The sequence below is a fragment of the Sus scrofa genome, chromosome 4, assembly GCF_000003025.6.
Source record: "Sus scrofa isolate TJ Tabasco breed Duroc chromosome 4, Sscrofa11.1, whole genome shotgun sequence".
Classification (NCBI taxonomy): Eukaryota; Metazoa; Chordata; class Mammalia; order Artiodactyla; family Suidae; genus Sus; species Sus scrofa.
Window position 1 is genome coordinate 125,739,120 of NC_010446.5, and position 25,507 is coordinate 125,764,626.

At 41.7% G+C, this 25,507-nt stretch overlaps 1 protein-coding gene across 27 annotated transcripts in view; it reads left to right on the forward strand.

Annotated features, from left to right (window-relative positions):
* ZNF644 (zinc finger protein 644) overlaps positions 1,206–25,507 on the forward strand; it is a 115,864-nt gene continuing 91,562 nt past the window's right edge. For 3 of the 27 annotated variants that reach the window (XM_021090278.1, XM_021090277.1, XM_021090276.1), the window contains exons 1-2: positions 1,237–1,298; positions 2,053–2,671. The gene's annotated coding sequence lies outside the window, so the exon portion shown is untranslated. The other 24 variants (XM_021090264.1, XM_021090279.1, XM_021090290.1 and 21 more) reach the window with 18 other exon arrangements.

Here is a 25,507-nt window from a genome sequence, read left to right on the forward strand (position 1 = left end):
GTTGAGAAAATTCCTTAACTTCTCTCTGCCTCATTAGGCTGTAATGAAGTTGAATGTGTCAGAACAATGCCTGGTGCATGGTAAGCACTGGAAACTATTATTTTTAACTAATGCAGCAAGAATAAATACTTGTCATTCGGGAATCTGTTTGCTGATAATGATGAAGTCCCCATCTCATTCTTGACAAATGACTGCAATTACCGTGTATGCCTCGGAATGCCAATCATGTCTTGAAGGTTTCATGATAGCTGCAAAATAACCGAAGACCTTTTTTTGGATAAGAAAACAGAGATTCAGAATAGACAAAGAATTTATTAGGGCAGGATTAGCAGAGTCCTCAGGAACTTTGGGTTCATGTCAAACATGTTAGCAACTTCCTGTTTGCCAGTTTAAAAGCAAAGCCAATAGCGCCTCATCAGTGTTTCTCAAAGTGGTCCACGAAACGCTGGCCTCAGACTCTCCGGTGGATACGTGTTTAAAAAGTTTTCTAGAACTCTCCCAGGCCCTACGAATTCTTTGAGGGATTAACCAGTATCTCAGGTGCTTCTTACATAACTAACTTGGAGATGCACAGCACAGTCAGTAATGCAAGGAGAAAGGATCCTCCCAGAATGGAGCTGGACCAAACCCAGGGCGCCTTTTTTGGAGGGGCTGTCCCGTGACCTGAGATGCTACCCTGGATGCTCCGCTTGTCCATCCAGCATCTCCCAGTAACGGGGCCCTTGAGAGCCAGAAACCCTGCTCTGCCGTCACTCTACGGCTGTGACGGGCGCTCTGGAGGTCCTCAGCTGTTCTCCCCCACAGCAGGGAAAGAGACGGAAGGGTGGCACGCTCGTGGCTGTGGAACTCAGACCCGGGCCTGCTCCACCTTAAAGGGCCTCGGCCTGCCTGAGTGCTTGGGTCTTGCAGAGTTTGGGCACCACCATATTTGGAGCGTGCCTACTTTGGGGCGGGGACCTCCTTGAGAGCGATGAGGTCAGCGCAGGGGGAGGTGACCTTGTTGGGCTCCTGGCACCCGAGAACAGTGGTGCACTGTTGCCGCCGCCCCCGTCGGTGCCCGCGGCCCAGGCGCCGCGGCCGCGCGAAGCCGCCCGCGAGCTCGTCGCCGGCCGTCCCCGGGCCCGCGGCTCGGGGCGAGGCGGGAAAGCGGCGCGCGTGCGCCGTGGGCCCCGGGCCGGCGGCAGAAGCGGGGCGCGCAGGGGGGCCGTCGGAGCCGCCGAGCGTACAGAGCGGCGCGTGACGCGGGGACGCCGCGCGCTCCCAACGTCGCCCCGGTTTGACGCACACGGCACCAAACTGTGAGTTTCGGGGCTCCTTCGGTCGGGCTCGCCGGGCCCCGCGTGGGCTCCGGGCGCGCGGGCCGCGGCGGCGGCGGGCCTGGGGGGCGGCAGGACGCGGGGGCGCCGGGCCGCGGCGCGCGGGCCCGGGCAGCGCCGCCCCGGGCCGGTCCCCAGCCTCCGCAGGACGCGTCTTGCCGCACAGGCTAAGATGGCGGCGGCGGCCGAGGAGGCGGAGTTGGTGCCGCACAAGGAGCCCGGGCCCCGGGTTCGGGGAGGCGGCGGCCGCGGCGGCCGCGGGGGGCGGCGGAGCCCGAGGTGAGCGGCGGCCGCCGCCGCGGGGCGGGCCTCGCCGGGGCCGGGGGGCGGGGGAGGCTCCTCGGCGGCGGCGGCGGCGGCGGACCTGGGAGCGGACACAAAGGGGCTGAGCCGGGCACGGGGCTCGGGGGTTTTGTTTAGTCACATGCAGCCGAGCAGCCAGTGAGCGGCGGGGGGAAGGGGCCGAGGCCGGGCGGCCCGGGGCGCCGGGCGGGCGCCATTGCGATGTCCGAGCCGCGGGGCGGCCCGGCGCTGGCCGGCGGCGCAGGCTCCGGCGAGGAGGGTCCACACCCCGCCCCTACCGGGGGCTCGGGGCCGCGGGGCGCTCCCGCCCCCTGCCCCGCGAGCTCCTCAGCCGCCCGGTGCCCGGGCAGTAGGCGCAAGAGGTAAATCGCTCGAAGCGTTTGGGTGGCCAGGGGCTCGGTGGGTGTCCAGCTAAAGCTTTTTGCTTCTCCAGGTCTGATTCCCTGGCCTTTGGGTCCCTGGGAGCTTAATCTCTGCCAGAGGAAAGCAGGTGTGCTCCACTTCTCCCGTGAACCTGAAGATGAGTTGCCCCAGACCCTTCTCAGTGATTGGAAACTTAGGTGGTGGAGCTAACGGTTTCTTGTTACGAGACTTCCACAGACGACTCTCGTGGTGGGATCCATCCATGGTTTAGCGACATTAGTGGAAAACTTTTTTTTTGGAACTGTTTTAAGTATCGTTGATGCACGCTTAGTTGTTATCAAACTTGTAAATTCAGATTTTCGTGTGGTCATTTAAGAAGTCCTCAACGAGAAGGTCAACGCAGTTGGCGGGCCTGAATGATGGGCCTGTGCTGTATACACGTTAATAATTTCAACAGAAATAACCCAAACACCGTCATCGATCCGGGCCAGTCCTAACTAATGCCAGGCTCGTTGCATCCGGATGATAGATTAGATTTGTGCTAATGGTTTTATTGCTTCTCCGCAGTAGTGTAGTTACAATTTTTTTTTTTTTTTTTTTTGGTCCCACAAGAAAAAGAGTTTTTCCAAAAATAGACAACTCAAATTACTCAAAGAAAGGAAACCTGCTGTTTGCCTTCAGTGCCATGTGTAAGTATCCAGGGAACATGAGGGCAGCCATATTGCATGGATAGGTTTGGTAACAAACAATTAGTTTATATAAAGAAGTTGCAACTTAGACTTTTTAATAGGTGAAACATGAAGACTTGACCACTGTTACTTCAGTGGTATACATATATATATATATATATATTTTGCTGGTAAAATCATGGTAGTGTAAGTTTTAGAATTTCTAACAAAGTTACACTGCGCTCACATCTACATCATACTTTGTATATTTGTAATATTAGAAGTATAAGAATTGCAAACAACTATCGTTTTGTTTTGGCCAGGTCACAGTAACAAGTTAAATTATTTGCTTGAAGGAATATTAACTCCTTTTTTTTTTTTTTGGCCACACCCATGGTATGTGGAAATGCCCCGGCCAGGAATCGAACCTGTGCCACTGCTGCAGCAGCGAGGAATCCTTAAGCTGCTGCATCTCAGGGGAACTTCCAAGGAAGGGATGTTTAAACACATCAGTGTTACTAACTTTAGATCTGGGTTCCAATTGAAATTTGAACTTTTCTGCATTCCTTAAAACTTTGGTTTTCCTTGTTTCCCCCCGCCAGATTTATGTTCCCCCACCTTTCCGCTTTTCTCCTAAGAGAACAATCTTGTATCAACAAATAGATGATATATTAATATCAGCAAAATTATTATTGAATCATTTAGCTTTAGCGTAGAGGGACTCTTAGAGAACAGCTAGTCGTGTCTTCTCTTTTACAATATATTTAGGGCCAGGAATGATTAATGTTATAGTGGAAAATTGTCTCTCAACTTACACCCCAGTGGTCTTTTCATTGGTCACATTGCTGGGATAAGGAGGTGACCACCTGCAACTGGTTATAAAACAAAAACAAAGGCATGTGTTTGAGAATACTTGTTAATTCGATACTGTTACATTAATGGTAAATTCTGTGAAAACAATTAAAAACTTACATTTACCTTGATATGGTGACTTAGTTTTTAAAGTGATTTCCGGGGAAACAAATGCAGATACAAAATGCAGACATTTCAGGTAATTTCAAAGCGATGTTGCTTTTGAATTTTGAGGTTTTCAGAAAACAATCTTGACGCAGTAATTTGAAAAAACAGGTAGTTTGATAAGCTTCTTGGCATGTTTGAGGTAATTGCCATTACTTCCAATTATTACGTAAGAAATGAGATAGATGCTGAAAAGAATGATGCTAGCGCCTTTCATTTTGTAATAGCATTTTAGTTGGTTAATGGACATGCCTCTTTGCCCCCTGTTCAAGGCGGCTCATTAGGACTGACTAGTACTGTTGCTGAGGGTAGATCTGTAAGGTCTAGTAGGAAATTCAGCAAGTGGTTAAACTGTTCGTGATGGGATCCCACAATTACCTTTAACGTCCTTGGATGTCACATTTAACGAAAACAGGTAAATTGTCTTGAGGGTTTAAAGCTGTTGTGGGTCATTTAAGGTACATTTAAGTAGTTGATTTTCTCCTGGAAAGGTGGTGTATTTCTTCGTTTGAACGCTGTGGAAGCGGATTGAATTCTACCCTAGTGGTGTGAGCATTAGGATTACTTCAGATTATTTGTGATTATAAAGTGAGTCTGTCACCTGCACCCCTTAACCTTTGCAGGTTTAATTTGCCATTCAAGTTATAAAAGAGGGAGAGTTTGGTTGTGGTTGAGTTGAGACTATGCTGGGTAACAGGAGGGGAAAAGGAAGGCTCAAGGACGAAGTGATGGAGTTACCTCCAATTTAAGATCTTTTCCAAGAAGTTGCTTGTTTAGGAGAGATCAGGCTCATCTTTTTTCTCATCCCAAATTCCTGGTTAGCATTTCTTCTCGAATGTGACTCAAAAGGAAAACAAGGGGTCTTACTCTGGTGGGACTGCTTTTCTCACACTGCTTTTCAGGCATATCATAAGGCAGCTGTAGCTTGCACTGCATGCAGAAATTGGAGTGTTGAATTATCCAGCTCTAAGTTTTTAGACCACTAGTTTTAGCAGTTCTTTAAAAAAATATTTAAAAATTTTTTAGCATTAACTATAAAATAAACATGAGGATAAGGGAGGGATACTGTAATATTTTGGATAGATATTCAAATAAGCTCTGGGTTTTTTTTAACATTTCTTTCCTCACATTAATCCACGTGGCATAGAGAATGTCTGCTTTGTAGATGGAGAATCTGTAACTAATGAACAATTATGTAGCAGTGACAGAAGCCGCTCTAGAAAAAGTGCCTTTTAATTCAGGTTTATTCAGAGAGAATAGCTGCTTTTAATAGTGCAAATCCTTGACACCATTGAATTTGGAGAGAACTGAGACTAAGTGAACTGATTCCAGCACTAGCTCACCCTGCTGGCTGGCTACAGTATTTCTCTTCTTCCCCCCTTAAAAAAACAAAGATCTCTTGAGACCTAGAAGGTAGAACACCAAATTCAATTTGTGGCCTTTCTTCAGGCTGTGGTGTCGCCCTGAAAACAGGTGTATTCTCATCTCTCGAGCCTCCGCTCCTGTGCGGTTTCATTTTCTCTTGGGTCTGCCGAAGTTGAGCTGACATTACTATCCTCTTTGGATTTACTGGGAACTCTTTGGTGTTTAGGAGGAGCTCATATGTTTTTGTACCTTTAAATTCAAGATAAAGGATCCTTTGACATTTGAAAGATATTAGCAGGGAAAACAAAAAAATCCTGTGAGGTCCAGGAGGAGAAAAGCTGAGGATTTCAGGAGGAAGAGGAGGAGAAATGCGGCAGGGCAGAAGCAGCCCCCCCGTGAGCCTCTCTGGGAGTTAAGAGGCGTATTCCAGGGGATCTCTCTGGCACTCGCCCTCTGCTCGTCTCTGCCCGGCCTCATCTGTCTGCAAGCTGTAGCCTTCGCGTTTCATTTGGGATGCTTGGAACTGTAATCTTGTCAGTAACTTGTGAAAAGCATAGGTGAGTGATTTGTTTCTTGAAATTTAATTCTGCGTGTCTAAATTTTGGTACAAGTGAAGTTAGAGTGATAAACACAAGGTTTTAGGTATTAAGCTTTTTTCCGTATGTATAGCATGCATTGAAGTTGGAAGTACAGCTTTTTTTAATTGAAATACAGTTGACATACAGTATTATGTTAGTTGCAGGTGTACAACGTAGGGATCCACATTGAAACACATTGCGAATGACCACCTTGCTAAGTCCGTACGCAGTTATTACAGTATCATTGACCATACTTCTTAGGCTAAATTTTATATCCTCGTGATTTACTTATTTTAAAAACGGATATTTGTACCTCTTGGTTTCCTTCACCTGTTTTGCCCATTCCCCTCCCGTCTCCACCCTGTTTGTTTTCTGTGGAAAAGACGGCTTTTCAAAGACTTTGTGCAAAGTCTAGAAACTATGTTATGAGCCAGAAGTATAATTGAAAGGTAAAAGGTGCTTAATAAATTGTCGAGATTAAAGTGCAGTGTACAGAATGTATTTACCTGTATTTTTTCTATTTACCTAATTTTTATAAGAGATTGACATTTTTTATCCTTTCTTCCGGGGTGTTTATCCTTTTACTGAAAGCATAATAGATATCTTTTTCATCAGTTTCTTGAGGGAAAGGTTAACTATAACTAGTACTTTCAAAACACCGGTTCCTGGCGAGGGAGGTGATTCCTGATTATTGTTGAATGGTTTGCGAAGGTGGATAAGAACCTTGCCCAAGTTGGAATTAATTGCCTCTTGCTGTCTCTTGCCTTACAATTATACACACACGTAAACACACACATGTATGTGTGTACACACACAAGAAATCATACTTGCATCTGTGTGTGTGTATATATGTACCTGTATGCACACACACCACATATATATGTATATATGGAAGCAGGATGGGAGGATAAGGTTTAAAAAGTGTGAGCCTTGAGGTGAAACTGGTGGGGTTAAAATCCACCTGTGTGAGCACTGCGCGGGTGGATTTGACAGTAATAACTATCTTCATGGAGTTTTAAGGTTTACATTACGGAATTCACGTGGTGAAGCCCTTAGCTTTCAGGTGTGAATGAATGTTGAGTACACGTGCGCTGCTGCGGTAATTGCCGCCCATGTGTTTTCTGCGGTAACTGGAGCTCTTGGCCTGTGAGTGATCCGAAGTTGTATCCTCTCTGTAGTGTTCCACTTTTCGGCCCAGCTCTGCAAAGGCGGTCAGAGTTGATCACCGGAGCGCGCCGTCTCTGGTTCCAGCAGCACACGGTATAACCAGGTTCAGTATTCCAGGAGCATGTTCCCTTTTCTGACCGTCAGCTGATGAGTAATGCGCTTGGGCATGAGGGCTCAAACTTCCGAGAGTTACTTCCCAGCCGGCGGGCTGGTCTGCCTTGTTAGGGGACGTCTTTGATTCCTTCACTCGCCCTTCGGGTTTTGACCGGGAGCCTGGCAGTGACCATTAAAGAGAGAAGCGGGCGCGTTGCTGTGTGTGTTTGTACCGTAGGTCCATATGCAGACCCCAGCTGCGAGGGAGGAGTGGCCTCAGTAGAAGAATGAATGTTATCTTTTCATTGCTTACTCTGGGCTGAGAACTTCCTCCAACAGCATATTTCCCTTTGCCATTTTCCTCTCCACGTTGCCCTTTGTTTGATACATGCTTATGCTGGTGCGGTCTTAAACTTATTTCCCACTTGAGTTTGTTTTTCTACCACCTACCTCCCCTGCCACACACACAAATTTTAACCTTAAAAAAAATGGTGAGGAGTTCCCGTCGTGGCTCAGTGGTTAACGAATCTGACTAGGAACCATGCTGTTGCGGGTTTGATCCCCGGCCTTGCTCAGTGGGTTAAGGATCCGGTGTTGCTGTGGCTCTGGCGTAGGCCGGCGGCTACATCTCTGATTGGACCTCTAGCCTGGGAACCTCCACATGCCGCGGGAGTGGCCCAAGAAATGGCAAAAAGACAAAAAAAAAAAGAAAAAAAATGATGAAAGGCAGCTAGTAAAAGTACTTTTATGTTCACATGAAGAGGAGTGAGAGTATAAACTATTAGAAGTTCAATATCTAAAAAGTATTTTCAGGAGTGTGGAAAATGAAGTGGGGGGAGTCACCCATAAGTCACCCATAATCTTACCACCATTGTATAGTCATTAGTTTTAAAGGAAAAGGAGGTGAGACTGACAGTGATAAGCCTCTGCAGCGTGGTCCTTACCGTAGTGCTGTGATTTCGTATGCAGGGCACCAAGGTCTGACTTGGGTCACATAGAGAGCGAACAGCAGGGCAGCCGGCTTTGAGCCTAGGCACATCTTAATTCTACAGGTGAGCTTAATTCTACAGGTGAGCTTTGGGGACAGGGGAGCCTCCCTGTCCTTTCTGCACGTCTGTCCTTTACATTCTTATGCATTTGTAAGTTTTATCTCCTACTTATAAAACTTATCATCATAAAAGTGTTTTTCTGCCCACCTTTATTTCAAGTGATGTCTTATTGCCCATGTTGTTTATTCATACCATTATATAAAGATTCTTTGTCTTGGCTGCTGGGCATTGGTACAATGACATTGGTCAAAATGGAAGCTGCTCTTTTTCTTTACTAAGTGACTAGATGATAAATAATCTAGCTTAATTAGAGCTAATACGCTCTAGGATTAGCAGTTCTACAGGTTTAATCAAAACTGATACATATAAAATGTCGGTGACATTTTTAGTTTATAGCCATATGAAAACAACTTTTAAAGTGATTTTATACTTTGAAATGTCTTAAGCTTTTTTGTTAAACGTCTTTAAAAAGTGATATTAAAATTAAATGGGCACTCAGATCCCATTTAGTTACTATTAATAATTCTTACTGTAATAATCTTTAACTTATAAAAGGAGAAAAGCTTAATATTGAATTTCTTATACTCATGGGGTGCGTGATGTATATATTAAGAGGTAATTTGTGGGGCATTTATAAGTAGATTGCATAGGTCAGCACTGCCTAGTGGAAGTACGTTGAACCACAGTATGACCTAAATTTTTCTGTAGCCACATTAAAAAGTAATAATTAAAATGAGCATTGTTAATGCATTTTATTTAACCCAGTATATTCAGAGTACTATCATGTCTCCGTGTACATGCAAATGAGATACTTTATATTCTTTTTTCCCACACCAAGTCTTCCTAATCCAGTGGATGTCACATACCTGAAGCATATCTCAGTTCAGACCAGCCAGACCTCAAGTGCTGAGTAGTCATACATGGTTATTGTACTGGACAGTGCAGACACAGACAGCAGGGTCTGTACAAGTAAGGCGAAGGATGCAAGGAAATTGAACGGCGTCTCAAAGGATGGTTGGGAAAAGTGTGCGGGGGGGAGAACATTCCCATAGAGAAGTGAGGGGAGTAAATAAGGAGACACTGTTAGAAACCAGCTGAGAGAGCGTCTGGAATCCCGCTCAGGGAACTAACTAACTTGGTTTCTTGGGGGGGGGTGTTGGGTAGATGTTGGAGGGAGCACATGTCTTGCACATGAACGCTTGATGAGTACTGAATTAGTATATAAGTGACTTAATATGAGGCAGAATAAGAAAAATGCTGGAAGAATATTATAAAGCCTTGTGGTTTTTCTAAGGGGAAAGAGTTGCATTTAGGGAGTATTGGTATTCTGTGATTAGAAATGTGATGGAAGGGAGTTCCGTCGTGGCGCAGTGGTTAACGAATCCGACTAGGAACCATGAGGTTGCGGGTTCAGTCCCTGCCCTTGCTCAGTGGGTTAACAATCCGGCGTTGCCGTGAGCTGTGGTGTAGGTTGCAGACGCGGCTCGGATCCCGCGTTGCTGTGGCTCTGACGTAGGCCAGCGGCTACAGCTCCGATTCGACCCCTAGCCTGGGAACCTCCATATGCGGCAAAAGTGGCCCAAGAAATAGCAAAAAAAAAAAAAAAAAAAAAAAGTGATGGAAAAATGATGAAAAAGGATGCAAATTGAGAAAAAGGTTTTAGATTTTTTTTAAACTATTACTGGTGACTTTTAAATGTTTTATTTATATATAACTTACATGTAGTGAAGTGCAGAAGTCTCATAAGTGCAACTCAATGAAATTCCGCAAATAAATACTCTCAGGTAACTTCTCCCCGGATCAAGATATATAACATTTTCTGCCCTGAAAAAGATGCCCTCTGCCCCTTCTTATTGATTTCCCCTCACAGACGTAACCGCTGTTCTGACATCCATCATCATAAGCAAGTTTGGCTTATTTTTGAACTTAGAACATATTTATCCATTTCCAGGGTGTGGAGAGCTGATGCCTGAATCTGTCTCCTTTCTGTTGGGCATTGTTGGGTGAGTCTGGAGGTAAATCAGATGATAGCTGGTTGGTACTATGGCCCTTCTTTTTTTTTTTTTCCCCCAGTGTGATATATATCAGCATCAGGAGATGTTTGGTGGTTTTCATTAACGGTAACCCTTTAGAGGTTAATTTTATGACCAGAAACTTTGTTTAGAACGCAGAGACGTGAACTGCTTCCATGGGTAACATAACTGCCTGGCTTGCTGTCTCCACAGTGCTCTCTAGGCGTACAGCCCAGGAGTGAGTAGAGGAGGACTGGGACTGCCTCCTTATATAAGGGTTTCTGGGCATTGTGTAAGTCAGCTTTCAGGCATGCATTGCAGGTCACTTCCCAAGGTATGTGAGTGTGTCTGATTGTGATTTAGGGGTAGGATAACTTTGTGTACTTTGGTTTACAGGTAAGCATCCACTCTCAACCAGAAAGAGTTTGACATGATGTGTAAAGAGGGAGAATGTTACCTTAAGGACAGTTGCCCAAAGGTTGGGATGGTTAAAACCCGTGAAGGACACTTTGTAAGTGGATCTGCAGTGGAATGAATGGATCATGATTTTTACTTGCGGTGCTTGAATAATTTTTTTTTTCCCCAAATGGGATTAATGGTTACAGCATTGTTTTTCATAAATGTTCAGCACTGGAAACCCCTTGCAGTGTAACAATTTGTGCCTTTGGGAGAAAGTTTTTTTTTTTTTTTTCCCTTGAGATATGTATTATAATAAAGTTGTAAAAAGTACATAACAATGAAAATATGTATCTTTACACTCTAGTATGCCTAGTTTTGAGAAATAGATATGTTTTGTAAATTGTGCCAAATGGACATGAAAATATTTTCTCATTGATGTTTGAATTATAAATGTTTTTGAGCTTATGAATGAAAATATTTATATAAAATTTTGTTTTTTGGAATTTGTATGAAGTTTGCTTAACACACTCTTGCTCTAAGAATTTTAATTGTTGTCCTGAAGAAATAAAACCTCATCTGTGAACTTTTATTATGTAGGTTTTGTATTTGTGAAGTATAGAAGGCCAAAGCAAAACTGGTTAGACATTGAAAAAGCATGGTTATGGTTTATAAAATATTAAAGCTTTATATAATAGCTTTTGGGGGCTAGATTTAGAAAATTACAAACAAAACGATTAGCATGTTGTTAATTACAGCTTTACTACCTGACTTCTATGTGAAGAAAAAAATATTTAGGGGTGTTCTCTTTGGGTTGTTTTAAAAAATGAATGTTATATTTGAATTTGGTTTTAGGAGATTTAATTTTTTTGTATTCATAAAAACCCTGTTTGCAGGGTTGTATTTCTTCCAACCTTCACTTGTTTTAATTAGATTAACTATTATATAAAATTCAGGTAGTACCACCCTAGGGGTAAGAATGCAGATATGCAGAGCAAGTGGTATGGTTCCTGCTTCAAAGAGGTCATTATCTAAGATATGACTGAAAGAATATGCTTAATAATGAAAGCTTGAATTACTGAGCTGACACAAAATCAAATGAGTGGTGTATAGTAAGACTGGAAAAGCTGCTTGGCTTTTATCTACTAAGTTTTTATCTAGGGTTTGAAGAAGTGGCAGGCATAGACTGGTGGAGGGGAAGGGAGTTTGGGCGGGGGCAGGAGTGTTAAAAAGCACAGAGCTGGCACCTGGGGGATGCAGGTACTTTCCTTGTGGGAAGTAGAGACTAATTTAAATGAACGTCATGAAAATAAGGTTTATAAGGTTGTGGCCTGAGCTGGAGGAATCTGAAAAAGTTTGGATTAGAAATTAGAAGTAGGGAGTTCTGCTGAAGGCCATTGAACATAACTGCATGAAGGAAACCGAGGAGATCAGCAGCCAGATGCAGCGGATTCAAGAGACGGAAGTGAGGAAACGGCGATTAGAGCCGTTTGTCATCTTGGTGGACGGGGCAGGGAGGGGGTCTTAAGAATAAGACCCGGTAGTTTTAAAACAAAGCAGGTGAAGTACGTGGCTCCTAAGTTTGTGATGCCAAGTCAAAATAAGAATGGAACGAGTTTATTATCTGGTGTTGAAAACAAACTTACCCGGAGACATGGCTTGCAAGTAAGTTGTTAACAATGATTGAGGGACATCTGCCTTCTTAAACATATTGAACAAACTTCGAACACTAAAACCCAAGAAAATTAGGCCATAGTGATTTTTTTTTAAATTGCTAGTACTTTCAACTAAAAATATTTGAGATTGACTACTAAGAAGAGCCTGTAATTTTATTAGTAACTTTTGAATTATAATAGTATATTTAAGCCATGGTTTAAGAGACATTCTAATTGGTGTAGGACTTGGTGTGAAAACAGCATAATAAAAATAAATAATCTGGATTACCAATGTTTAAATTTTTAAGAAATAGGTACTTGTATTAAAATTTAGGAACAGTTGAGGAAAAACTCCTTTTTTAGGGGAGAAATCCCTAAAATATAGTTCCCTCTGGGCAGTAGTAGTTTTTGATATGTAAGATGTAACATGTTTGTCCTTACTGGAGTTTTTAAGAGTTCTTAACTTGAATGTATACTGTGGTCCCACAGTGAGTATGATTATCCTTAGAATTAGAAAAATATGGGGAGTTCCTGTTGTGGCGCAGTGGAAGTGAATCCGACTAGTATTCATGAGGATGCAGGTTCAGTCCCTGGCCTCGCTCAGTGGGTTGGGGATTTGGTGTTGCCATGAGCTGTGGTGTAGGCTGCAGACCATGGCTTAGATCTGGTGTTGCTGTGGCTGTGGTGTAGGCCAGCAGCTGCAGCTCCGATTGGACCCCTAGCCTGGGAAGTTCATGTGCTGTGGACGTGGCCCTAAAAAAAAAGCAAAATATGAAAAAATATGAAAGTGATATAATTTTAAAAATCTGTCTTTTAACCAAGTTTAGGAGTTAATAGAGTCTTCCAGTTTTAAGATATTACATCAGTCTTATAAAAAGTTTAGGAATTCCCATTGTGGCTCAGTGGGTCAAGGGACCTGCCATTATTTCTGTGAGGATGTGGGTTCAGTCCCTGCCTCGCTCGGTGGGTTAAGGATCCACTGTTGCCACAAGCTTCTGCGTAGGCTGCAGATGTGGCTCAGATCTGGTGTTGAAGTTGCCATGGCTGCAACTCCAGTTTGACCCCTGGCTGGGAACTTACATATGCGACAAGTGCGGCCATAAAAAGGAAAAAAAAAAGTATATATATAAAATATCGAAAGTGGATATTTTAAACGTTCTCACAGTTAATATAAGCTTAACCTCTCTCAGTAAAGAAGTTAGTGAGGTTTCTGGCACATGGTAAAATAGGGAAATGCATTTGACTCCATCCCAGTTACATGTTGAAGCAAATCAGCTAAAGCAAAAAAGGATAGGTTGTCCCCTATCAATGGGGAAAAGAGTTCATCACATCTCTGAAGTTTGGGGTTTCTGTGTAGATAGATGGATGAGAGCAGAACTCTTTACTGTTCCCTGATGATTGGATGAGCTAGTGGCGTGGGAATAGGAAGCTTGCCTGAAAGCCCTGCCCTGAACCTCTTCCTTAAATAATTCCTTATTTATACTTTTGTATGGTTGCAGCCTTACTGAAAATAGACCCATCCTTACCTGTATTCTCTGCATGCTAAAAAGCAATGAAAAATCATTACATCAGTGAGGAGAGGCAGCAGTTTAAAAGGGATGGAAACTAGGAAGCCAAGTCAACTATTGCCAGTTCAGCTGATGCTACTGAAACAGCTCATACAAGAAAGAGGTAGAGGAGGAATCAGAAGTCTTATGCCTGGCAGTGAATGACTTAATGGTGGCCTTGCCAGGAACAGTGATGCAAAGGTATGCTAAATAGATGTCCTTTGGTGTGACATTGCCTGCCTGATCATCTCCTGGTTCGTCTCATTTTCTAAGCCTTATGCACCAGCTTTCTTAGGACTTTGACCCAATATCTTTCCAACAGCTTTTTCTTAATTGGAATTAATTCCCCCCCCCTCCCCTTTACAAATTGAATTTAAAATTCTTGTTATTTGGTTTTAGAAGAGTTTACATTGAAGTAAAATGACACAAACATTGAAAATAAAGGAATAGCAAAAATAGTGTTAAAACTTGCAAGTTTCTTTCATTTCAAGCAAAGGCTAAAACCTTTCTAGGCCAAAATCTTTGATTGAATAAAAGGACATTTTTAATTAGTAAAAAGTTAGGACCACTAAACTATAAGGCTTGAACTTCTGTGTGATAAACTCAGGTGGCACTGAAGCATGAGATAGTTTCTTTAGAGAAATTAATAGCATCAGTCTTTTCAGGAGACTTCACCTGTCAGAATTTAATAGATCAAGTAAACAAAAATTAGGGCTATAAGATTTGAATAGCAGTATGCTTTGTTTAATAGATGTATGTCAAACTTTGTTCGCAATAAAGAAGTACAGATTTTTTTTTCAAATTTCCGTGAATTAAAGAAAAATGTGTTTTAGGCTTGAAAAGGAATTTGAAATTTGAAATTAGAGAAATTGGATGGTTCAGTATTTTTTTTTTGCAGAAAAATTTATTTTTTTAGCTTAATTATTTTTATTTTTTTTCCATTATAGCTGGTTTACAGTGTTCTGTCATTTTCTACTGTACAGCAAGGTGACCCAGTCACACATACACACACACATTCCTTTTTCTCACATGATCATGCTCCATCATAAGTGTCCCATGTGGCTCACAGCATAACTACTTGGCATTGTGTCTATATTTCTTGATTATAGTATAGAAAAAGTAGATATTAAAGCCAAAATGATTACAACCACTTTGACAAAACTCTTATGACCTACCAGAACTTGAGCCTAAATTTCATACCGAAAATTGAACAACAGTGAAGACATGACACACCAAAACTGAGGACTCTCCTTTTAAACATGGTGAATTAAATTACCATTTGCTTTGATGTCACACCCTTACTGGAATTATAGTAATTTTGTTTTTTAAGGACAAAACTGGACAGTTGGTCACAGAGGTAAAATGTTGGAAGCTGGAAAGCAGCAAGTGGTAACTGACTTCGTAGAGTTGAGAAAACTCACCTTTGCACTTTGAGTGGGGAAGGCCTAGAATTGGTCTGGAATTGTGCCGTTGAACACCCGGGTGCTTCAGGAATTAGTGGCTGCAGATACCTTGACACAGTTGTCTGAGGGTTAATAGCAGGTTAATACTCATGGTGCCAAAGAAGAGGTTTCTTAACCTTCGTCCAAGTTTCTGCTCTGACATTCAGAGGGAAGCTCTGGTTAACGATGTTATGCTCGAAACCAGAGAGGATTGGGTGGAAACTTACGTGTTGAACTGGGAATCACGCCCAGTACCTTTTCTCCTCCGGGTGCTAAGGATACTGGATGTCAGGCTCCTACCCCCTGATAGGAGGTGGGGTGGTTCTTCCTGCCGTAGCAAGCTGATGATGGGGCAGAAAGACCAGCAAGCTGACGACGGGGCAGAAAGACCAGCAAGCTGACGACGGGGAAGAAAGACCAGCAAGCTGACGACGGGGAAGAAAGACCAGCAAGCTGACGACGGGGAAGAAAGACCAGCAAGCTGACGAGGGGGAAGAAAGACCAGGAAGCTGACGACGGGGAAGAAAGACCAGCAAGCTGATGATCGGGAAGAAAGACCAACATCTAATAACCGATGGGGGGGTCCCCCAGAGAAATCATCAGACTGATCATCTCATGCCCATACCTGCCCATTAACACAGAATTTCTAGGCAACTTTAAATTCTTTTCCATTAAAGTTTATCGCAAGATACTGAATATAGTCCCCATGCCACACAGTAGGACCCCACTGTTTATTCCATCCACAGCAACTGCATCTGCCAATCCCAGACCCTCAGTCTGCCCCCCCAACCCTATCTGTTTTCTGTGTCCATGTGTCTGTTTCTGTTTTGTAAATAAGTTCATTTGTATCATTTTGTAGATTCCATATGTAAGGGATATTATACTTGCCTTTCTCTGACGTCACCTAGTATGATAATCTCTAGGTTCATCAACTAGGCAACTTTTAAGTGTTTCATTTTTTATTTTTTTAAGATTAAAAAATTTGTTTTAATACATTGATTTTTATTTTTTCCATTATAGCTGGTTGACAGTGTTCTGTCAGTTTTCTGCCGTACAGCATGGTGACCCAGTTACACCATGTATGCATTCTTTTTTCTCACATCATCAGGCTCCATCACAAATGACCAAACGTAGTTCCCAGAACTACACAGCAGGATCTCATTGCTAATCCACTCCAAAGGCAACAGTCTGCATCTGTGAACCCCAAGCAGCCCATCCATCCCGTTCCCTCCCCTCATTTTAAAATATGAAGCTAAGGATCAAACATTTTAGGATAACCATAATAAGAAAGGGAAGAAGGAAATATGAACAATTCAAGAAGAAAACTTCTTTTGAAAGTTATATGTCTCTGGAAGAAGGGATAATTTTATCTTTGACCATGAAAGGATGCTAGTTTAAAAAAAAGCAATCCTCAGAAAACAGAGATGAGCTCAGACATTTAGAATGTGAAATAATAGAAGAGTTAAAAATTTAGGATATTAAACTTCTCGTAGAAGGTTAGAAGATAAATTGAGAAAATCTTTTCACAAAGTAGGCCAAAAAGAAATGTAAAGTAGGAGAAAATAAGAAAATTAGAGAATCACTCTTGATTAAGTTCAACATGAAAAGTCAGAATTACAGCAGGGGAGGAAATGGATGCAGGAAATTATTTAAGAATACTTGAACGAAGATCTCGCATTTACAAATGGGAAGAACTCAGCAGGCACAGCATAAGTGACTGGAAGAAAACATCAGAAAAAGTACATCGTGATGGAATTTCAGACTTGAGAAATAAAGGGAAGATCCTAAAAGCTTTTGGTTGTGGAGCATATAAGAGAAATGAGGAATCAGTAACATTGGAAAATAATTGGTAATGAAATAATGCCTGAAAATCCTGAAGGTGGAGTTCCCGTCATGGCGCAGCGAAAAGGAATCCGACTAGGAACCATGGGTTTGCTGGTTCGATCCCTGGCCTCGCTCAGTGGGTTAAGGATCCGGTGTTGCCATGAGCTGTGGTGTAGGTTGCAGGCGCAGGTCGGATCTGGCGTTGCTGTGGCTGTGGTGTAGGCTGGTGGCTACAGCTCCGATTTGACCCCTAGCCTGGGAACCTCCATGTGCCTTGGATGTGGCCCTAAAAAGACAAAAGACAAAAAAAAAATAATAATAATAATCCTGAAGGCAGGTTATTTCCCAAGTACTAATTCTGTACCTTCCCAAGCTGTCAAGTGTGGGGAGTAGGCTAAAAATATGAAACATGAGGTTGTTAGAGTATTTACTTCAAATGCACTGTATCTCAGGGACGTTACTAAGGTCATGGGTTCAATCAGAATGATGGGGTGGAGTTCCCGTCGTGGCGCAGTGGTTAACGAATCCGACTAGGAACCATGAGGTCACGGGTTCGATCCCTGGCCTTGCTCAGTGGGTTAACGATCTGGCATTGCCGTGAGCTGTGGTGTAGGTCGCAGATGCGGCTCGGATCCTGCGTTGCTCTGGCTCTGGCGTAGGCTGGAAGCTGCAGCTCTGATTAGACCCCTAGCCTGGGAACCTCCATATGCTGCTCGTGCAGCCCTAAAAAAAGACAAAAAAAAAAAAAAAAAAGTATCGATGAAGCTTGCCACATCAGTTGACTCTTCCTTTCACTTGAACACCTAGAGGCCATTGTAGGATTATTAATTGGCCTAGTTTCAATATAGTTCTCAGGGAATTGGGAGACCTGAGGAGAGGTAGAACATTCAGTCAGTGGTGCTATCAGAACACACAATGTTTATTGATGAAGTTTGCCATCTTATGTGGGCATGGTTGGTGGTGACCCAGAATGGTAATATCAAAGATGGCTTGTCACAGGTCACCATAACAAACAGAATGATAATGAAAAAAGTTGAAATGTTGGAAAAATTAGTAAAATGTGACACAGACATGAGTGAGCAAATGCTGTTGGAAAAATGGTGCTGATTTGCTCACTGCAGGGTCACTACAAACCTTCAGTTTGTTAAATACACATCTCTGAAGCCCAATAAAACAACATATGCCTGTAGTTTGTCTTTTTTGGGGGGGCTGGGGTCAGCCTGTAGCTTAGAATTTTGTTAATTTTGTTGATATTTTCAAAGAACAAACTTGATTTCATTGATATTCTTTGTGATTTTTAATTTTTTTATTTTCTGTTTCATTTCTGCTGTAACATTAATTATTTTCTTCTGTCTTATTTGAGTTTGATTGGCTTTGTTTCTGGTTTCTTATGATGGATGGTTTGGTTATTGATTTCATATCTCTTAGTGTAGGCATGTATAACTATAAATTTCCCTTTAACCCTGCTTTCACTGATCCCATCAGTTTTAGTGTGTTGTGTTTTTGTTTTCATCTCAACATATTTTTATAATTTCCCACGTGATTTCTTCTTTGTTCTCTTGAATATTTAGAAGTCTGTTGCTTAATTTCCACATATTTGTTAATTTTCCAAAATTCCTTATTGATTTCTGGTTCCATTCCATTGTAGTCGGAGAACGTACTTCATATGATTTTATTCCTTTTGAACTTACTGAGACTTTTTAAATGGCCTAACTTATGATCTGTACTGTAGAATGTTCCACATGCACTTAAGGAGTTCCCGTTGTGGCGCAGTGGAAACGAGTCCGACTAGTAACCATGAGGTCGTGGGTTTGATCGCTGGCCTTGCTTAATGGGTTAAGGATCTGGCCATGAGCTGTGCTGTAGGTTGCAGACGTGGCTGGAATCGGACATTGCTGTGGCTGTGGTTGAAGCTCTGATTTGACCCTTAGGCTGGGAACCTCCGTGTGCCACAGTGCAGCCCTAAAAAGCAAAAAAAAAAAAAAGGAAAGCAATAATAGAGGCATAAAGGAACAACAACAGAAAAAAATCTGTTGGAAAACATAACTGCAAAAATCATATGGAAAACATAAATTCTTCCTTATCACTAATTACATTAAATGCAAATTAATCACATATTCCAATAAAAAAGCAGAGATTTGGCAGAATGGATAAAAAAACACAATCCAACTATACGCTTAGAAGAGAGACTCTTCTGATTGAAAGACAATTTAGATTCAGTAAAAGCATAGAAGAAGATATACAATGCAAACAGTAGCCAAAAAAACAGCTGGAGTGGCTATATCCTTATCAGATACAAGATAGTAAGAAAAAAAAATCACTGCTAGAGACAAAGAAGGATGTGCTACTACTGTCATTCAAATTATGTCTTTATAACCACGGCACATGGTGGTTCCCAGGCTAGGGCTGAATTGGAGCTGAGGCCGCTGGCCTACACCACAGCCACAGCCGCACCAGGTCCGAACTGTGTCTGTGACCTACACCAAAGCTCATGGCAATGCCAGATCCTAACCCTGTGAGCAAGGCCAGGGATCAAACCTGTGTCTTCATGGACTAGTCAGATTTGTTTCCACTGAGCCACGACAGGAACTCCTTTATATGTCTTCTAAATCCAGGAAAAAGGAAGAGTCATAAGCTTTAAAACGTCGCTGTCTTTTATATTTACTTACCAAGTAACCTTTACCGTGCTCTTCATTTCTTCAGGAGTATTTGTGTTACTGGCTACTGTCCTTCCATCCTTTAGTATTGTACAGCAGGTCTGCCAGCAGCCAGTTCTCTCAGTTTTTGTTTATCTGTTGAGTATGTCAATTTCTCCTTCATTTATGAAAGGTAGTTACAGAATTTTTGGTTGACAGTCTTTTTATTTTCAGGACTTTGAATATGTCCTCCCATTGTTTTATGGCTTTCATGGATTCCAATGTGAAATTAGCTGTTAATTTTATTGAGGATCTTTATGTGACAAGTTGCTTATCTCTTAGCTTCTTTCAGGACTCTTTTTCTTTCTTTCTTCCTTCCTTTTTTTTTTTTTTAAATGGCCACACCCTCGGCATATGGAAGTTCCCAGGCTAAGGATTGAATCGGAGGCACAGCTGTGACCTATGCCACAGCCATGGCAATGTCAGATCCTTTTTTTTTTTTGGTCTTTTTAGGGCCACACTCATGGCATATGGATGTCCCCAGGTTAGGGGCTGAATCAGAGCTGAGCTACCAGCCTATACCACAGCCACAGCAATGCAGGATCTGAGCTGCATCTGATACCTATACCACAGCTCACAGCACCGCTGGATCTTAACCCACTGAGCAAGGCCAGGGATCAAACCTGCGTCCTCATGGATACTAATCGGGTTTGTTACCACCACTGAGCCACAATTGGAACTCCCAACAAATCCTTTCACCCACTGTGCCAGGCTGGAGATTGAGCCACAATTGGAACTCGCGACAAATCCTTTCACCTACTGTGCCAGGCTGGAGATTGAAGCTGCAACTCCACAGTGACCCAAGCCATTTCAGTTGGATTCTTAACCTACTGTACCACAGTGGGAATTCCAGGATTCTCTTTGTTTTTTTTGGACATTGTGTATGATGTACTGTACCTAGGTGTGGGTCTTTTTGTGTGTGTGTCCTACCTGTGTTTTCATAGCTTTGGGGGTGTTTAGGTTGTTTTCCATTAAATATGGGTAATTTTAAGACATTTTTTATTCAAATAGTCTTTCCACACTCTTCTTTCTCCTCTCTTCTTCTGGATGTTGAATACTGGTATTCTTAATGATATCCTCAGTTGTATGACACACACTTTTTTTCCCTGCTCCTCGGAGTAGATAGTCTCAATTGGTGTTTCTTCAGATTCACTGATTCATTCTTCTGTCTGCTCCCATCTGATGCTGAAAACTTGGAGTGAATTTTTCACTTTTGGTATTGAACTTTTCAACTCCAGGATTTGTTTCATATCCTCATGGATATTTTCTGCTTGTTAGACATCCCTCTCATACTTTCCTGTAGTTCTTTTGACATCATCTTCCTTTAGTTCTTAGAAAATGTTTAAAATAGCTGATTTACTTCTCTGTCTCCTAAGTCCAATGTCTGAGTCTCCTCAGAGACATGCCTTTTTTTTTAATTTGTACGAGCCATGACTTGATTTTTTATGAAAATAATCTTGTCATTTTTTGTTGAGAATATATTTTCAATAATGTGGCATCTCTGATGATTAGATATTCTCGCCTCCCCAGTATCTGTTGTTACTGTTTGTTGTTTGTTTAGTGGGGTTTTTTTGGATACCTGATTCTGTAAAATACATTTCCTTGTCATGTGTGGCCACTGAATTCTCTACTCAGCTTAGTGGTCAGTCAATAATTGGACAGTGATTTCCTTAAATGTCTGGAACCAGTAAGTCTCCTAGTCTGTGTGTGTGTGTGAGTCAGAGCACACCTTCAGCCCTCAGCCAGGAAATTTTTAACTGTACCTTACCCTTCATTTCCCATTTGTGCAGAGCTTCCAAGTTAGCCAGAGGTGAGTGCCTAGGGCCTTCTCTGGCCTTTCCTGTGATACCCACAACCTAGGGCATGTGTGTGGCTCTGGGCATACATTTGACTATCCAGATTCTCAAAATATATTGGAGCTTTTCTAAATCCCGCCTTTTCTTTTTAAGCTTTGCAGTTAGCCTGCTTTTCGTCTCATTTGTTACCCGCTGCCTCAGTCAGCTATAAAATGATATGATTGCATCTAGTTATTTTTGCCATATGCCCTTGGGGAAGAGGCTTTATTTTTCGCATTAGGTAAGCTCTTAGAGCAGATGTAAAATAGCTTTGGGAACGGGGTCTTTCAGGAAACCACAGACGTGTTAAATAAAGACGGCCCTCTGGGACTGTGGTAGTGAAGGGGCTCGCCCTCCTCTCCCGCCCTCAGGTAATCGCCAAGCTGCTGGTTTTGGGGGCTTGGGGACTGTTGGCTTTTAAATCTACGGTGGAACCGGGGTAAGAGGGTGGGAACAGGGCAGAGTAAATGCCGGAAAGTTTACTAGTCTCCTTGAGATTCAGCCGTCTTTCTTGAATAAACTTCCCCCGGATTGCCGCGTGCCTTTGGTTAATTTCTAGATTTTCGAAAATGTTGACTCTGTTTTTGTCAGTATTCTTGTTGGTTTTAGGGACGTGATTTTCGAATATCATTTTGATGTTTTTGCTGATGTCTTTCTGTTGAGTTTTCCAATTTCTTTTATATTTTAGATATGAATCTCTGTCAGGTATGTAGTTTGCACCAACTTTCTCTAAATCTGTCGCAAAGTAAAGGATTTTCATTTTGATGAAGTCCAGTTTGTCTGATTTTTCCTTGTAAGGATCACGCATTTGTTATTTCTAAGAACAGTTTTCTTTAGATCCTGATAATTTTTCTATTTTCTACAAGATTAGTAGTATTGTATCTTCCATGTAAACCTAGATTAACATTGGTATAGAGTGAGATTTAAGTCAGTGTTTTCTTTCCACAAATATCCAGTTTTTCCTGCACCATTTGTTGAAAAGATTTTTTTTTCTCCATTGAATTGCTTTTGTGCTTTTTTTCAAAAAATCAGTTACTGGAGTTCCGGTTGTGGTGCAGAGGAAATGAATCAGATTAGGAACCATGAAGTTGCGGGTTCAGTCCCTGGCCTTGTTCAGTGGGTTAGGGATCCAGCATTGCTCTGAGCTGTGGGGTAGGTTGCATACATGGCTCGGATCTGGCATTGCTGCGGCTGTGGCATAGGCTGGCAGCAACAGCTCCGGTTTGACCCTTAGCCTGGGAACCTCCATATGCTGCAGGTGCGGCCCTAAAAAAAAAAAGACAAAGACACACACACACACACACAAAGATCAGTTTTCATCTTGATGTAGAGCTGTGGTATAATTTAGAGAGGTTACATAAGAGATATAAGAGGGTAAGTCATTTTCTTACATAGGAAGTAATCAACGCCAATGAAAATTCAAGCTTTAACTGTATTGTTTAGAAATTGGGTAGGAGGAACCTCACTAGTTTGTTTTGCATAACAAGCTTTATTTGATTTTTCAAATATGTATTTGCATTGCTTTGATTAATTAAAAACAAAATACTATAGGATAATGCCAGTGCCTTCCCTAGGGGAACATTCAGAGACTTAAATGTCTGTATTTTTAGTTGTGAAACATTTTTACTCTGGAAAAATACTTAGAATAGTGCCTGGGAAAAACGTACAACTTAAGTTTGCAGAGTGCATATTTGCTTAATCACCCCTTTGTCGAAAATTACAGCATTGCCAGCCAGATCCTCCACTTGGCTTCTTATCAACCAGGCCTTTCCTTGTTGAGGACACTCCCATCCTACCTTTCCTGGTAGTCACTTTTTGCTTTATATTTTTACCATAAAAAAGACATTTTGGAATTTTTTTTCTGTTGATGAAATTATAAAAATGGATCCTGACTGTCCAGCATTGTTTGTGAGATTTATTTCTATTGTTTCATATAACTATAGTTCATTCATTTTCATTGCTGTAAAGTACATGAGAAAAGAAAAGCTTATTCATTCTACTTTTTATGGAAATTTGAGTTGTTTCCATTTTTAGGTTGTTGTAAATAATGCTGTACATTTACATGTGCATGTCTTCTAGTGCACACAGGCACTCATTTTTACTTAGCAAATACCTAGGGGTTATAATAGCTTGGTTTTAGAGTGTATTTATGTTCGGCCAGGGAAGATATTAAAATTTTTTTCCCAAAGTGCTTATAGCAGTTCGTAATCATGAACGGAGTTCTATTTGCACTTCACCAACATTTTGTATTGTTAATCTTTAATTTTAGCCATACTAGAGGGTGTATATGGTATTTCATTGTTTTTCTCCCCCCATTATTTCCATCCTTCCCCCACATTAAAAAAAAGAAAAAGAAAAAGAAACCAGCAACTCTGCTGTTTTTTTCTGTTGGGCACAAGTCTCATTTCTGTTTATCTGAAAATATGTTCGAAGAATAATATCCGTGGATGTCGAAGATGTCCCCGTATGTGCTTTTTTCTGGTGAGAGGTGAGCCTTTCCCTGTGGTGTCATTTCCCATCTGTAACCAGCCAGTGCTCTGTGACTGCACTTGTTTGAGGGTTTTCCTTTGGCCTTTAGTAGCTTGACTGTGATGTGCACATAGAAGTGGTTCTTTGTGTTTACCCTGCTTGGGTTTGTTGAAATTCTTACATCTGTAAGTTAATGTTTTTATGCCAAATTTGAGGTGTTTGTTCGTTGTTTTTTCAGCAAAATTGTTGTACCTTTTTTTACTCTCTCTCCTTCTGTTACATCTTGTATGTTTGTGTTGAGTTGGGTTACCTCTGCTTTGAAGTACTTGATAATGTCCTACTGGTGTCTGAGACCCCTACTTTTTCTTCAGTTACGTCACTTTCTTTTCTTTGGGCTGGACAGATCTATTGCCGCATCTTTAGGCTCACCAGTTCTTTCTTCTGCCATCTCTAATCACCTCCTCTTGGTGAATTTTTATTCTAGTTATTTTAATTATCAGGTTTTCCTTTTTCATAATTTCTGTCAACCCTTTGAATGTATTTTCTTTTTTTAATTTATTTTTGTTTTTTTATTTTATTATTTTTATTTTTTTAAATTGTTATTTCCCCAATACGATTTTTTTTCCTACTGTACAGCATGGTGACCCAGTTACACATACATGTATACGTTCTTTTTTCTCACATTATCATGCTACATCATAAATGACTAGACATAGTTCCCAGTGCTACAAAGCAGGATCTCATTGCTATATATATTTTTTTATTGTCCAAGATTACCATTAAAATTTCATTTTTAATGAAAATTGCAGAAATTGTACATTTGTGTACAGTTCATAAAATGCTTCACACCTGTTCAGAAGTAAGTCTGTAAAATTCAGTTCAAGGATTTCATGCTCAACTCCTGGCAGCAGGAACTTTCCAAAGTCTCCACAGCCTAGCCAACTCCAAACACAGAGGCTCTGGGCTCTGGAGAAGAATGAACTAATGCTATATTTTCTTATAATTCTCTCAGTATACTTAAAATAGCTGCTTTTAATTCTTTATATGCTAATGCTTACATTCAGGGTACTCAGTTTTATCTGTTGACCCTTCTTTTTTCCTCAGTGTGGATCACGGTTTTCTGTTTCTTTGCATGTCATGTAGTTTTTGCTTGAAAATTGGACGTTATGTATATGTTTTAGTACTGGATTCTATTAATCTGAGAATTCTTGGGTACAGTTCATAGTCAGATTTCAGAGCTCTCACTGTGTTTTCCTTGCTTCTAGGCATTCCACCAATTTCCAGCTCTTCTGCTGGGCTTGGATTCTGTCCTCAGATACTTCAGACTTGTGGGACTTAAGCTTCCTGCTGCCCAGACTGTGCACGTTTGAATGTACCTTGTTGAAAAAGCATTAAGCTCCACAGTAAAGCTCTGTTTTTCAAGTGTAGCTTTCTCTCTGGCCTCTGTCACCTTTTTCCCCCTCAGCTCTTTCGGTTCTCCTCTGTGCGTAAATAGTTTCTTAGTCATCCAGTGATTTAGGCAGAGTTGATGCTCAGTTTTTGTTATATTCCGTTTTTGGTTCTCTCACTGCCATTCTCTCTCCGCTTATATTTCCAGCTACTTTTCCGTGTACCGAAACACTGAGCCCTGTGGTGATGCTGTATTTCTCCGGAGATAAATTTTGTTTGTTTATACCACACCTGGGGTCTCCAGCTGGCTGAGATCACCTTAT